Source organism: Zonotrichia albicollis, chromosome 1 (assembly GCF_047830755.1).
Source record: "Zonotrichia albicollis isolate bZonAlb1 chromosome 1, bZonAlb1.hap1, whole genome shotgun sequence".
Lineage (NCBI taxonomy): Eukaryota > Metazoa > Chordata > Aves > Passeriformes > Passerellidae > Zonotrichia > Zonotrichia albicollis.
The window spans coordinates 144,673,401-144,690,007 of record NC_133819.1 but is presented as its reverse complement, the minus strand read 5'-3'; the positions used below and the strand labels follow the sequence as shown (position 1 = coordinate 144,690,007).

The following is a 16,607-nucleotide window of genomic DNA, read 5'->3' as shown; positions in this document are numbered from 1 at the left end:
GAGGAGCAAGTCTGCCAAGTGAGGGAGCAACACAACCAGTAAGATTTGTCTCTACATTGTGTTGCTTTCCAGAAAGTTTAAAACACCTGTGCAGCTGTCCTGGGACCTGCCAGTGACACTGTGCTGCAGTTGCTCTGCAGCTCCTCACACCAGAGCCTGCCTTACAGGTTTGACTGACATTCACTGGCTACTTAGGCTGAATTCAAGGGTCTTGAACTTGGGCACTTCAAGTCATCTCTCAGACCACTACCAGCACAGCTTTCCACAGACTTCCACTCTCTGTCCACAGGTGATTTTTCATCCCCAGGTTGAAGCCAGACTAGTACAGAAGTGAGAACCCCTCTGTGATGCTGACTTTTCATATAAAGAATGGGGGAAAACAGCAAAAAACAGAAGAGGAAAAAAAAGGAAGGAGGAATGAAAAAAAATAGACAAGAAAAAGGAAAATAAGGGAGAGGGGGAGGGAAGGAGGCATAGAAAAAGGGATGGAAAGAACAAAAGGGCTGGGTGGGATGACTCTGGTATGGTTCAGGCACTAATCCAGCACTTGTTCACCTGGCATACTGCCCATGGAGAACAGGCACTGCATTAGGTAGCCGGTCTCCTGCACACTGCTGGCCCCAGGCTTTAATCTTCCTCCTGCACAGACGGCCCCATGATCACATTTCGAGCCTTATAAATTATTTACATCAGATATGAGGAAGCAGAGACATTAGAGATGGAAAAGATGCACCAGTCCATCCCCTGGGGAAGAGAGCTGGATCCTTCCCCATGTCACACGAGCAAAGCAGTGATGCTCTGTCTGTCCTTAAGAAGGTGTTTGGCTGCTCCATGCCCTCATCAGGCTGAATTTCTTCATGAAGCCTTTGCATAAATTGCCTTTATTTTGACTTCTAATCCCTTCCTTCTGGCATTACCACCTGCCTGCATCCTCTGCAGCTCTCTGGAGTTGTACAGAATCACTAAGACACCTCCTTCTTGAAAGTTTGCCAAAGACATGAAATATTTTGCAAGGCCTAGTTAAAGATACCTCCAAGAATAACCTGGCAATAGAGTACTTTAAAAAATGAAAATCAGACTAAAAAAGAGGACTTTCAGCTAGAACTTTGCTCTTCCTGCCTTCACTCCCAGAGTGGGAGAGCAGTTGCTAGCTAGGGATGTGGTCAGCAGAAAAATATTTCCTGAGCTATGGACTGACTGCTTTGTAAAGTTTCTCCTGTAGCACCAAAGTAAATAAAGAATGCCAGAGCAGCTTCATCCTTCCTCCCACAATGCTTAGCCAGCTGGAGTTTGTGGGACAAGGCAGCACCCATTCACCTGAATGCTTGGCAAAGTCCAAAAACAAAAGCACAAAATAACTCAGTCCCCATCCCTAAAACCACATTTTAAGAGCTAACTCCCTCCTGACAACTGAGATAGAGTACATAAAGGAGCGTGTCATGCTTTGAACTCCACGGTAATTCACCTCCTTGCCAGGATTTACACATTCTTTCTGTTGGCTCCAAGAGTTGCCAACACTTCCTTCACTTACAGGGCTTCATGCAGATGAAAGACTCCTGCTGAGAGTTGTCAAGATTTACTGCAGTTTTGGTTCAGATCAGGAAAGCACTTCCACGTGCTCCTAAACACTGCCCAAGTCAAGGGCACCTGGCTGCACGCTCCGTGCTCAAAAGCAATCAAGAGGAACCCCTTTCTTCATTGGAATAAAAAGGCATGGAGAATCTTAATTAGAGCTAGATGGAAATTACCTAAATGAGCTGCTTGTTACTGTGACAAATCAGATGGGAAGATAATCAAGTACAAGACACGAGGACAGAAACTGGATGGGGAAAAGCTGGCACTTGAGCAAGCACAAGGTCCAGGACACAGGGCTTGCTCACAGCACCTCTGAAAACAGGCTGTTTTCAAGACACCAAAGTCAGAAAGGAGAGGTTCCCAGGAACTTTTACTGAAGACTCCCCTTCTAAAAGATGTATTCTGGCTTGCTTAAAATGGTAGGAACCAAGCCAGTCTGCTTTTCCCCCATGTGTAATGCATTTCTGCTGGCTTGTCCTGCTCTGCTTGCATAGGCTTGTGCTGGTACTAGGAAGCCCTAAGCATGGAGCAGAAGTTTTGGAGGCTCCCCTATACTCCACAACTCATACCTGGCTGGCAGTATCTATGATGAACAGATTTATGGATATGAGTATTTGGGAATATTTGGAAATTCAGCCTGTTCAGTCTCCATTCCCATACTCCCAGAGCTACACATGGGACATCTGATAGCCACCATCAACTGCAAGAGAGCTGTAGCTGCTCCACAGGCTACTACATCACCCATGGCTGCACCAGAGCAGGAGCAGCACTGGGCACTAACAATGTTCCAGCCATGTGTTAGGGCCAATTCAACCTTCCCATTATGTATGTCAGTCTAACCCAGATAATGGTTTCTAGTAAGAGCCTGCGGGTTCCAGGATGACTGTGCCTTAGCAGCTTCTAGAAAAAAAAAATTACCTCAGCTGACAAATAAAATGACAGGTTTTGCTTTTTTTTTCCAACTGCAAACTCAGTCTGGGAACTGAAAGCAAAGATGTGAGCTCTCATCACCTCAAGCACTGCCACCCAGCACGTCACCTCGACAAGGCTGCAGTGTGCACGGAACTGGGCATGCTGGGTGTGTGGGGCACATGCCATGATGCCATGGGTGCATGGGCTGCATGTCAGGGGTGTGCAGCATGCTTCGTGTGAGTGTGTAGGGTGCATGCTGTGCACATGCAGGGTGCACCCCACAGGCATTTGGGTGAACTCCATGGTGGGTATGCTGCCAGACCCAGCTCACCGAGGTTATCTGTGACAATTCAGAAGTCACAGGCAGACACGATGCCTGAGACAGTGGTCAGACAGTGTGTGCACTTGGCAGCTGGAGGAAACCCCCTCTGCTCTTTCTTTTAACATATCAAACGTGATCCTGTGATTTTATTAAAGGCAGGCATCCAGTTGGACAGGCCAGGCTGACAAGTGGGAGTTACCAGCTGGTCACCTCAGATGGTCACTAGCCCTACACACAGCACTTCCCCATAATCTCCCCCAATCCCCCACTGAGGCAACTGGCTATTCCCACAGGACAGGAGATCACAGCACCCAGGGCAAACAGGCAACAAACAGCCACCTCAGCAGGAGCCAGGTAAAGGGGAAAAGCATGACTGTGGTGCAATGGCATGCAGACTCTGCTGGGGAGCAAAGCCCAAGGGCCAGCTGGTCATCCAGTGCCCTGGAGACCTCCACTCCAGCATGACCTCAGGGCAGTGGTTGCTCAACTGCTGGTGCAGGGCCAGGGCTGATGGGCAGGCCTGAGGTTGCTCCACTGAGGTCAGGGTGACTCAGCATGATTCAGGGGGAAAATGGTGAAAAGGTCTGAAGGAAGAAAGACCCAGCCCACATGTGACAGCATCTACAGGTGCCTGGGACCCCCATGCTGCAAGCTGTGATGGATGCTGGGCTGCACCATCAGAATGCAGGAGGGAAGACAGAGAAACACCTGAAAATCAGGCTGTGGGTGCTGTTTCAAGAGGAGGAAGGTGGCTGCACATGCCCAGAGGTGCCATCCATGAGAAGGGTGGCACTGTCCTGCTCTCTGACCCCTGCCCTACCTTGGAGATGGGGCACCCCGAGGATACTGCACCCATCAGCCCCAGCATTTCTTGACAGCTGCTGCAGATGGCAGAGGAGCCTCCCCAAGGAGCCACTTATAGCACAGCCTTGGCCCACAGCCACACCACAGAGGGCTGCTATCTCTGGGCATCTCATGGGGCACTGCAGAAAGCAGTGCTGGTGGTTTGGCTCTGAAATAAAGTGGTCGTCCATGGGCAGCATCACTCAAAGATGAGTCCCATGCTTGCAAGAGCGTGCCAGGATTGAGCCAGGAAGGGTGCAAACATTGAGACTTTCAGCCACAATGTCCTCACTGACTGTGCTGGCCATAGCCACCACTCTTATACTGACCTAAAGAATGGTTTCTGCTGGACCATGGGGCTTGACCTCCTGCTGTGCATTACAGGGCTGGCACAGGCCGGCTGGAAGATACTTGTAATTAAAGGGGAAGTGAAGTACCTTGCCATGGTCACAGATAAACTGAAAAACTCCTTTGGGACCACCTGGCAGAAGAAACTGATGTTTCTCTCCATGTTGCACATTGAATCTCTCTCCATCAAAGATGGCATTTTAGCAGATTTATTCTGATCTGTGAAGATGACCCTGCCCTTAGTACAACACTACAAGAGTATTGTTGTGTGGAAAACACTCCCCTGTGAGGAAAACCACACGGTAATTCAGAGTGCCTTTCCTAGGAACCTCTTACAGGAAGTTTGACCATGCTTGGGTGGCTGAGTGGGGAGCCAGTCTTGCTTCCTGCCCAGCAGGACTCCTAGGAGCACACTTGCCTTTGTGGACAGTGCTCAGTTAGGGGAGTTCACCAAGGCCACTCTCCATTGAGAGCTTTGCCCAGATGCACTGCAGAAGCTGAACATCTCATGCTGTCAGTTCTGCTCTAAGAGGCAAAGACAAGGCACAAAGAAGCTGCTTGGGCTTGGTGGAAGAAGCTTCTCTGTCTTTCTCCTACCTGATAAACACCCAGACAACCCCTTGACTCATCAGCAGCTACCAGGTTAACCTCCAAAGACAGAAATGGAAAGAGGAAGGAAAAGAACCTGTCCTGAAAGAGATGGGAGGACGGAGAGATGCAAGCTCAAAGTCTGGAGAAAAGCTCTTGCTGTCAGCAGGAGGGGATGGCTTTTCACATCACAGAACTGGAAGCAAAGCCTTTGTCCAGTGGGAGAAAAGAGTCCCTGGATGTGAAGCCTAAAGTTATCAGCTGTGCACACAAGGACTTCTAAGTGAAGATGTATTTGCACAGCTCTAAGATGCCCTGTTTTAGACACATGAACAGTCTCCCTTCCCCTCCTCAATCCCACATCCTCCCAGGCACACGGAAAATCCTCAGAGCTTCGATCTGCAACAAAACCTTGACACAAGCACCTCTGACCTACAGACACAAATCCATTTACTGCTGGGCTGGGAGGCTGGACAAAGAGGAGTGGTGTCTCAGAGCTGGGTGCCAGGGCCACTCTCTGATTCAGCAAAGCCCCTGATAAGAAATGTCATCCTCCATTCAGTAATTTTAGTCCATGAGATAAAAATCTCTATCAGTCTCAAACATATGGCTGGCTGCAGTGCATGCAGCAAAATGAGACGGGTAATTTATTTGCTTGTGCTAAGAGCACTCCCAGACCCAGAAAAGCTGATGCAATGAAATAATAAGTGCCAAATTACACTCTATTCTTCTTTGGAGACCTGGAAGAGGCTCCTGTGAGATACAAGGGGTTCTATCTCTCTCCTTTAAGCATCAAGCCACCAAGAAGACAACAGTCCCTCCTACATGACTGAAGACTGAGCTGCACAGCATTTTCTAAGGTCTGTTCTTCTCATTAAATCCCATTTGTTACACAGGAATTCACAGCCACAGATATGACTGGTGCTCTCTGTGAAGTGCCAGTAGATGCTTCCCAGGGGAAGAAGTAGAGGGGTTAAATGATAGAATTACACAGGACTGAGGGTGAAATCCAATCTCCTGGTCATTGGAGGAGGACCATCAGCCCACCAGGTGCTGTGATGTCCCCTGGCTGAATCCAACTTAGCACCTCTGATTTAGGTGACCTCGGCTAATCCATATAAACACAACACTGGGGCCAGAGGCAGCATGGCTTGGGTTGCTCAGAGTAATGAGCTCCATAACCTGAGCACAACAGGAGCATCTGATCCATAGGGACAAATGGACCTAAAGGACACTCCCAAGAAACACTTAGCACATTTAACCACTGGATTCTGCAAGGATCTCCTGAGAAAAGCGCATTCCCGAAGCACTCTTTCTTATACTCTTTCCTCTCTTAGCTATCACCAAGAGAGATATCAAACTAGATGGTCTCGCTCTTCTACAGCCACTTCTACTCCCTTTCATCTTCAACAGTGTGGCTGCTGTTCAATGTGTATCATACATTTTGTCACCTCACCTTTAAATGGGGGAATTTCAATGCAAGATTAACATCTAAACATCCACTCTGAAACAGAAACTTTGGCTTAACGAACAAATACTTAAATTTGGTTCTTCCAAGGAACTGGGCCAGAGCCAGACTTTGAAAGAGTCCTTCATCTCTCTGATTCAAATCTGCTTTAGAAATGTAGCAGCTACACATTTAGTCATAGATAGTCTCTTCATAGATGTGAAACCATTGTTGCTTCCCAGACAGTGGTACCTTCCCACCACATCTACCCATGTCACTAGCATTTTCACTGGAAAAATCAGCAGTTAAACCAACAGCTGAATGAGTCACAGAGATTAAAAACTTCTGATACAAAGTGATGGTCCTTCCAGCTCAGTGCTGAGACATGAGGGTGAGGGACAGCCAGGAAATCTCTGATCTGAGGAGAAGGAGGAGATTTTCACCTCAGTGGAGTTCAGTTCAGCATTTTTCATCACTGCCAAATTTATTAGGGCATATTGCCATGACAGTATAGGTCCCCACGCACACACTGGCATGGCCTTCATGGTACCATCACACACACCACACATACTCAGAGGGAGAGTCTGATGAACCCTTTCCACCCTCACCACCATCCAGCCTTCAGAGTGCACAGAGTGCACCAAGTGCAGCAGAGGAAAGCTGAATGTCCCCCATGCCCATGGAGCTGTACTGCTAGAACAGACCAAGCCTGGCACCCCTCTATCATCCTGGCCAGCCTTCTCCTCCAAGGAATGCTTCCAGCACTCCAGAGCCCAGGGTCCAACATGGGAGGAGCCATGCACGTTTATGAGGAAAAACATTTGCAGCAGGAAAGAAGCTAAAAACTAAATCAAGCTTCAACTTTCTTTTCCACAACCTATGATTTTCAGTTCTCTGAAGGTAGTAAACTGGAAACAGGTAATTTCACTCTATTTTCTGCCTTTCTCCTCTTGTGGCTTTGGACAAAGCAATATGAAAGCCCATACATTTCAGCTCCCTCTGTATCTCATCAGTTTGGAAAACACATCACTGTCCTGCTCTAGAGCTACAAAGAGTGCAGTGCAAACAGTGTGAGGGACTTGTCATCCTCACTGCCAACAACAGAGCAGCAAGATCCTCAGGCATAAAGCAAAGGCACAAGTGGTCTCCAGAAACAGCACATTTAATATGTGTGTGTGTATGTGTGTGTGTGTGTGAGCAGAGATGCTTGAAAAATTAAGTCTTAGATATGTGGACAACTAAGGCAGTCAAGATTTGCTGATGATTTTCACATGAAGCCTGCTCAAGGCATGGGTGATGCAGGACACAGGAAGTGGCCAGGGAACAGGACAGAGACTGGAGACAGCAGGAGAAACTACTCAATGCATGGACTCATTACTCATCTCACTTCTTGTCTGATGGATATTTCAGTGAGGTATGAAGGAAAGAAAATGTTTTGCATTTGTTTGTTGGTTTTTTACCTTGTTAAAAAGCTTCAGTCCCACTCTGGAGGTCAGGAAGCTGGCTTGTAGCATCACCTCTTCTCCTTCCTCTTGTATCTTCCCCTGGGCACACTCTTCCCAGATAAAATCTGTCTCTAAACCAAGATGTGTATGCCACACTTTTCTCCTTTTGAGCACTCCTTCCAAGAGCAGCAAAGCATTGGTTTTCATTACTTGTGTAAAGCAGCCAACTCCATTCTATCTCCTTGTGTGACACTGGAAATATAAATTTAATTTCCTCTGTCCCCAAAGTCTAGGGGAAGGGTTGCCTGGCAAGTTCAGAAAGTCTTCTGAAATACTGTAATCCAACCCAAATTGCAGCTCATCAGGTTTCATCTTCCAAACAGTGGATAGACCTATAAAGAAAACACAGTTTTAATATCTGGATCAGGACAGATTGACACATCTTCAGGTTTTATACAAGATTTCTATTAGTATCAAGAGAGTGATACTGGTTCACCCATCAAAGGACACCCTGACCTTGCAGTACTGACAAAAGAATATCTTCTTGTTGCCTCAAGATGCAGCCAATGGAAGGTACTAATCTAACTGAGATGAATAAGAGATGTCAAAGAAAAATACAGTTCTATCATTCTTGTTGGATTTAAAGATTTTGTTGGTTTTTTTCTACCATTCTGAATAAGTGGAAAGAAATATAAAAAACTTGAAATTTTGAAAGTTGCTGAATTGAAACTCATTTTGACTTGAAATACTTTGTTTCAGCAGTTGGAAATTTTCCCTTTGGAGTCAAAAACTTTTACATTTTGTATTATAACTTCCATTAGAAACAAAGACTCCTTTCAAATACAAGCCAAAATGGAGTCAGAAAGTTTAGGTGTACTGTCAGTAGCCAACCCTCTCCAAATTTTACTACACTTTCCCCAAAAAGGAGGATTACTGAGGCTGACTGTCTCCTGAGGGTGCATTCAACTGCAACATCACAGGGGATTAGTGACAAAGTAACAGTCAGCTCAAATGCTGACAAAGGAAACTGTAATCAAAGGTACTGTAATCAAATTAAGTGGATTTTAATACACAATACAACACAGTTAGCTTTGCATGTAAATTCTACCCTAAGACAATGTAAGTGTTCAACTGCAGACTGTCACAAACTAGTAAAATGACTACACTGTGTTGATTAATACGAATGCAGACATTGCTCTGCTGGGTATAACACACTGCTCCACTGAGGAGGTAGGAACAACTCCAGAAATCAGATTTAGATTAAATTCTAAGTTTTATCAAAAATAGCCATTTTTTTGTGTGCAGAGAGAAATGGAAACACAGCATTTAGGTACTTTATCTAAACTAAAGACTTTCATGATGTCCAGGAGCTCCTCCACTGGACACTAGCCAGGCACAAGCAACCCAACATAAAGGACCTGAGCAAGAAAGAAGCAGCCTTCATCTGTGTTCAGGGGACATTTGAAAGAGACGGAAAATAAACACAATGGAGATGTCCACAAGGTTTCTTTGGGTGGGAAGAGCTGCAGAAGAAGAGGCCAGCAGCCCTATCCCATTAGGGAGGACCTGCAAACTAACTCCAACCCAGCAAAAAGAGGATTGCCAGGGTGGGCCAGTGACATAGAAAGTCAGGTTTAGGAAGCAGCTGGGAATAACTTGTAATTTAGCCTCATAAAAGAAGAGCCCACTAATATTAATGGAAGCTTGGTCCTGCCCAGATTTAATGTTCCTAGTTACAGAGACCAACAGTGAAGTGAGGGCCCTGCCCATGGCAGAGGGGTTGGAATAGATGATCTCTACAGCGTCTTCCAGGCCTTTCTATGATATCATTCTATGAGAAGCAGGAAAGTTGGTCTATGCTGCAGAAGAAACGTCTTCCTTGAGTGCAGGATGTGGCACAGGAGGTACAAAGCCACTGATGCTCAAACACACCTTGGCTAGGGAAGCCAAGCAGCGTGGTCCATTGCCAGAAGAAACAAGATCATAGCTGGTGTGGTGGAAGCAAATGGCTCTGCACTGCCTGGGAGCATGGGGGTACAGCTAACAAGGTGGCAACTAGAAACAAGATGGGCCCCAAGCCATGAGGGTGGTAATGCATCCACAGCTCCAGAAATGTGTCTCTGACCATCTCTTGCTGCTTTCTGTGTTCACATGACAAACATTTAGAAGCCATGCTGTCTCTCCTGCTCCAAGATCTGCAGTGCTGTTTCAGCATCTTTACTCTCTGAAGGACCACACATACAAACAAGGTTCTGCAGGCTCCTCTGGGGCTGTGCAATGTCCACCTTCATCCTGTGAATCACCGAGCTGGGCCGCTCTCTGACACGTAACCAAGAGCGCTGGATGGCCCTTCCTTAGCCAGCTCACGGTGCTGTGTCACTCATTAGAGAGAAAGAGGCAAAAATAGGATGAGACGTACACCTTTGGGCCATTCATCTCACAGGCACCTACCACACCAACATCTCCTCGCAGAAGGGCTTTGCCACACCCCAACCACACGTTTCCACCTTCTTTCCCCATTTTAACCTGCATAACCTCCAACATCACCCCATCATCCCTGGAGGGAGGTGACAAACCAGCCTTCACATGGGGAGATGAGATTCTCTTTTCTTCAAAGACCTTGTGGCTGCCATGACCTTTCCACATCAGTAGCTTGCAGTGAGCACCACAAACTGGTCTGCTCTGAAGACGTGCTCTCTGTGACACAGAAAATGAGCCAGCAGTAGAAGTCATTGGGGAAGAGGGAGGAAGAACAGCGTGATGTAAGGAGCTGCTCACCAGATCTGAGTCCATATTGGAAGGGCTGTGACCCAGGGCTTGGAGTGTGCAGCCTAGAAATACTGCACAGCTCAGGGCACTGGGAATTATGGAACATTATCCTCAGGCTGCTGGCAATGTTCCCGTGGGCAGGACACAAGGCTGACACAGTGACATTAAAAGCACAGCTCCCAGTAGTATCCTGGCTGCCCAAAGCCCTGGCATGAGGCAGCTGAGCTGTCCCAAAGCTGACCCTCCCTGGAGGAACAGCACATGCTGACAATCCTGGCACAGGGATTAGCAAGGCAGTGCTGAAGTGCTAAACAGATACAACCAGGGAGACAAACAGCTTCCCACTAATGAGGGGACAGGCAGGAGTATCTCCTCACACAAGGAGAGCTTGTGTGAGCCCTGCTCTCAGCTGAAGTCAGTGTTCAGACAGACAAATGTCTTGGCCACATGGCTGAGTTGCAACAGCACAGGTACACAGTGACCTGTAACCAGGCAAACCTGGGGCACAGTACTTAAAATTACATGCAAGATTACTTCCAAACACCCTGCATGAATGGTAAAAGCAAGAATAATTTGGGTTACAGTCTGGATTGCCTTCCTTTCCCACGCTTCCTCGGCAGCTGGCTGTCCTTGCTTTTGCTGCTAAACTTCCCCCTCCTCCATTTCTGCATTACTCATAAATTAGCATCACACATAGCAGCAGGCAGTAAAACACAGCAGCAGCACTGCTGAAGGCATTGACTTCAACAGTGGCTTAAGCAGATGTGCTAAGGAAACATCTGGATGATATTACCAAAAGGCTTTCTAGGTTCCCCATCAGATCAACACCTCTGTTTCCTCTGAATCATTACACATAAGAAACAACATAGAACCAATAATAAAAACATCTCAGTTGGAAATACACTTAACTCTGTGTCTAGTACCTAGAAATTCACCAGCACTGACCCAAACCCCAATGGGAGCAGCCAGTCCATGACCCCCAGGCAAGAAGCTTCGTGATGAGCTCTACACTACATAGCCAGCAATGACAGGTTTGACTGGCACAGTGCTTGCAGGTTAACCATCTTCACAGGAGAAAACAATCTGTGAAGATCCAAAGAGGTCAAAAAAGCCTGCAGAACTTTGGAGCCAGTGGTAGGCATCGGTCCTGTCCCACCATCCACTAGAGATCTCAGTGTTATTTCCCCCTTGTACACTACTTTCCTTCCTCCAGCTCTGTAAAACACATTCGTAGCAGCTCCCAGTTTTGTAAAGATTTTTGACGTGTGGCTGGTACAGGGAGAAAGGTTGGACTAAAACTCCTTTCAGAATTTAAAAAAAAAAAATAATACATCAAAAAGATTAAAGAGATGTTTGGCATATTAAAGAAAGAGGTGCATGGAAACTTTTTAAAAATACAAGACCTACAGGACTGGCTGAGCTAAGAGGCATAATTAGCCCAAGGTGAGCTCACAAGGCAGCTCCATGGTGCCTGGCTCCACAGACCAGGGATGTCACGTACCAGCAGAGGCTCTGTTATCTTCAGGCCTTGGGCTGGCACAGCTGATGGGAGTGTGAGGTTTCATACCTGTACCCACACTTCAAGAATACTGCTGGAAAAACTGGAGAGAGTTCAGAGGACAACCACAAGAACAAACCTGGGCTTGTAGCGTGGAGCTCAAGGAAGTCAATCAAAGAGAAAGTTAAAAGGCACTTTGCAGCCTGTAGGTACCTGTCAGAAGAGTGCTCTCAGCCTGCCAGACAAAGGCATAACGAGACCAAAGGTTGAAAGTTGAAGTTCAACAGAAAACAAACCAGAAGCAACGATACCATTCTTCTACACTTCAAGTAATTAACAGAGAGAAAAGTCTCCAACTGGCATGGCCAAGGATCTAGTACTGGCAATTTTCAAAATAAGATGGGATGCTTCCACCTTGCTTCTCTTGCTCCCCCAAAAATGTATGCTTGGTTGCATTCACAACTGCTGACTACAGAGTAGAAATTAATTCAAGGAATCTCTGTTATACAGCAGATCGGACTAAACAAGCACAATGTCCTTAAAGCCTAGAAATCCATGAGGAACAAAGAACAAGAGGCTCAGCTACTGGTGGTGTGAAGAACAAGCTGCCCCACTACCAGTGGCTGGGCTTGTACAGCCCCAGACATCCCTGCCCCATCCAAAGGTCCTCTGCATCCCATGACTACCCAGGTGCGGATTCTGAAGAGCAGCAACAGTGCCAGATTCATACCACAAGCAGCAAAACAAAATGCTGTTAAACCAAGAAATCCACTCTGATGTTTCTTCCCAGCTAAAAAAAACCAGGAAAAATCATATGCAGGCAAAAGTGAATTAAAAAAAAATACCCCCACTGACCAGAAACAAAGCATAGCATAAGAAATAAGCATTTTACAGTGAGAACAGTCACTCATTGGAATAACCTGCCCAGGGAGATGGCAGAGTCTCCATCACTGGAGGTCTCAAAGACACAACTGGACAAGGTTGCTGCAATCACCTTGGCTCCCTTTCCCACAAAAGACTGAACCAGACAATTCCTTCCAGTCTGGGCTGGTCTGTGGCTCTACGAAAGGCACACAAAACTTTCCTGACTACAAGCACTCGAGCCAAAGGAATGAAGCTCCCAGTTCTGACACTCTGAAACCACCCATTGATGTTTATCATAATTATGCTTGCAGGTTCCCTTTGTGCTTCTTGATTCCAGGATCTTCACATCTGCTGGGTTCCTCTAAGTCTCAAAGGCATACTCCAGGACATAGTCCCTGAATATATTCTCTCTCAAAGAGCTGGAAAGCCCTCCCTCAAACAGAAAGCAAATTTCAGCTCCTGCCTGGTTTGTTTAAAGTTTTCATCATCATGGTACTGATTCATGGTTCTGCATTTGCAATACCTTCCCTCATTCCTGCCCCTTCTTCCTTTAGGGCTTAAAACGTGGGGGGCTCATTGTGACAGCCATAGGATTAAAAGGGTAACTAACCTGTGGCACAAAAATCAAGGAGCTGCTACTGCTTCCTAAGAAACCTGGAGGCTGCAGTCAGAATCCACCAACCTCCACCAACCCTAAACCTGCACTTGGTAGCTGGAAACTACAAGGGGAACCAGGGATAGGGATGAACTTTTGGGGCTGCAAAGTACAGCAATCACTCCCAAAGACTTTAGGACCATGGGGTCACCCAGTCTGAATCTTGCATAAGAGAGGTCACAAGTTTCATTCCTACCTTTGATTTAAGCAGTACTCCTAGTGTTTGCCTAAGCCCCACCTTCCAGGGAGGCATGCAGGCTCCATGCAAAGAGCTCAAGATATGGAGATGGTAAGTCACCTTTTTGATGGCTGGTTCAAATACTTAAAAGCCTTTGGTATTTAAAAAGGGCACTTTAACTCTGATTTATCTGCACTGCATTTGTGGCCAGGGGTGCCTGTGATATAGCTGCTGGCTGAGGGAGATGCTTTGCCTGATTTTCTCAGCTGTTCACAAATCCATCTCCAGGAGAAACCCTGGGGCCTCTCTTCCCCTGCAGACAGCCTGTCTTCTGCCTCCACCCTTTTTTCTGAATTTATATTAGCCAAAGGAGAAGAGGAGCTTTCAAAGGATTTAGCACAAGTGCCTGGCAGGGAATTGCTTCTGCGGTTGGCTGGTAAGAAGAAGAGGGGAGGAAACGAAAGGCAAAGCAAACACTTTCATCCCCATTGTTTCCATTCCAAGGTGAAGCCACACATTTCTCCACACCCATTTCCCCCCACCCTCGAACATCTCCTGCTCTCTTACCAGCTTTTCCATATACTCACACATACAAGGCTGCCTTTCCCCAAATATCCTCCTCAGATACCTCACAACCACAATCACTCCTGTGACCCTGTGCCACTCTCCCACAGTCTCGTTAACAATAATTATTACCCAAGTTACTAAACCTGCTCCTCGGTGCTCGCCTGTCAAAGGACAGCTCTAACCTGGCTGGCTAAGCAGCACTCACCACCAGGCAGGGAAACCTGGGCTGAAGAAGATGCTCACAGCAAATACATCCGATAGAAACAGGGATCACATTCCACTACCCAGAGTTGCATCTGCACAGAGAGCTCCTCTTGCCTACCCTAGCTGCCATCTGCAGCTCATCCCATTTGCATGGGCACAGGTTTCAAGAGCCTTGTACTGAAGCTTCAGCACTTTCACAGAGTCTTTGGTATTCAAAAGGTTTATTTTAAAATTGGGTTTGTTTATCTCTAAGCACAGATTAATTTCCAATTTATGTCAGCAAAAGAAAGACCAAAATGCAAAACAAAAATGAAAAAAAAAAGCTCGCCTGACTTGGAAGCCTAAAAATAGACCTGTGTATTGCAAAGAGTGAACTGTCAAGTAAAGGCTGTGGATTGAAGGTTCAAATGAATAATGTGTTTGTTTTTCCTGCTTCAATACTTTCCTGCTGTTATCACTGTACAAATAAGTCAGCACATGCTAATTACTCTGATGGCAATTTCCTGGGAACTGGTACTTAAGTATCAGGCCAAATTTATTGCCAAGCATCACAGACTAGTCCTCCCCCTGTACTCCCAAACAAACAAACAAGCCCAGCTGCCAAATCCCCCTGTCCTTTCCTTCATCACTGCAGACCCACCACTGCCAGCATGGTCCCACTCCTGAATCCAGCCTAGGCTGTAGGATCTGCCCTGAGGAACAAGTGTTTCCCAACAAGCCTGGTGAAACCTAAGGTGCTCATGTAGAACATTGATCTGGAAGTGCCAGAACTTGGACTTATATCCTTCAAGGCATCCCAACATATGAACAAATTGTGGATCCCAAACAGTATTTGTGCAGTAAAAGGGGTTTAATCTTGGGAGCTGAGAGTACAAGCCCCTTTTTGCAAGGCATACACATCAAGAGAGAAAGGATGGGAAATGAAATGTCTGTGAAGTGCTTTTATAAGGCACCCAACAAACCAGTCTCAAGCCCCTTTTAGCCCAAAACCATCCCACAAGGCTAGCAGTTTATATTCATGGGTGAAATACATCAAAGAACCACCTAAACAATGCCTGTGGCTTCTGCTGCATTTTTTTCTCCCCCACTTGGTATTTATACAGCCATGGATTTGCACTGTAATTCAGTCAAATGCATTAGAGCAAAGATGAAGGAGGAGAGAAAAGAGGGGGGGAAATGCTATTACCTGTGTTACATCCCAAGTGGCATTGAATTTCTGTATAAACCTTCACTGCAACCTCAACCCAATGCAGGCTGTTTGCTGAACAAGCAATATAAACCCAGCATCCTCCTTTGTGGGCTTTTTCAGCTCTCAGACTTATTTTTTGAAGGATGGTTGGATTGCTTTGGATTTATTGTATTATCATTTCTTTTCTGCTTTCCCTGTGAGGCAAAGGGTTAAGCAACCTTTCAGATCCTCCCTGGATGCAACTCCATGCATAACAAGAAAGCTTCCAGCCCAGTGAAAACAACTTGAAAGAGGAGCAGTGACCCAGCTACAGGCTTAAGTTTCAGGTCACAACACCCCTGCTCAAAACCATCCATCTTCCTCTGGCCACAAGTTTGCAGCCAGTCACCTCCCATGAGTGTGATTTGTCTCCAGGATTTGCAGGAAAACACCTTTTGGGGACTCAGCCATTGTTAGCATCCTCTCTTGCACAACAGATGAGAGCTGTGAGCTAACAAGGGATGCTGCAGGTACACACTGATGCAGCATCCCCTTGCATCCAGTAATAAGTGCTAAAAACACATGGACCATTAGGAAAAATAAATAAATAAATATAAAAATAAACCAAAATGAAATTGTGAGCTTTGGTTTAATTTACTCTCAACTTCTGCAAGGAAATGGGTGTTTACAGCCCCTGTCAATCTGGGCACATGCACACCACATTGCATGGCAGAATCAAAGCTGTTTGGCTGGCACAGGAGCATCATGCTGCTCTTTTAAAAGCCCTGGATCAAAGGAAAGAGAGGGTTTGGTGTTACTGCACACTGAGTCAGGGAAACAGCAAATCTCAGGAGTACTACATGCTGGAAGAAGGCTGCAGAGAGGAAGGGTGTGCCTGTTCTCCCCTGCTCCAAAAGGGGTTCCCTCAGGTCTGTTAGAAATATTCACCTGCTTGACCACAGAACAGGGGGTGATAGAATCACAGAATGGTTTGGGTTGAAAGGGAGCTTTAAAGTCACATAGTTCAAGGCCCCTGCAATGAGCACGGACATCAATTCCATCCTCCCCTGCAATGAGCACGGACATCAATTCCATCCTCATGCTGCAGCAAAGATGCTGGTAAGCAACCCACTGCTGAGATCAGTCAGCAGAAGGTTCAAAACCCAGCTCCACACAAGCCAAACAGAAACATGGCTCCTGGGAGGGAGATCTTGGCTTATCTGG

General features: G+C 46.4%; 1 long non-coding RNA gene across 1 annotated transcript in view; it reads right to left on the bottom strand.

Moving 5' to 3' along the window:
- The window catches only part of LOC102075101 (uncharacterized), a 124,386-nt gene that overhangs the window by 24,234 nt on the left and 83,545 nt on the right, over positions 1-16,607 (bottom strand). Inside the window, exon 4 of the long non-coding RNA XR_270429.3 lies at positions 7,496-7,872. This is a non-coding gene — a long non-coding RNA (uncharacterized LOC102075101). The remainder of the gene's footprint in view (positions 1-7,495; positions 7,873-16,607) is intronic.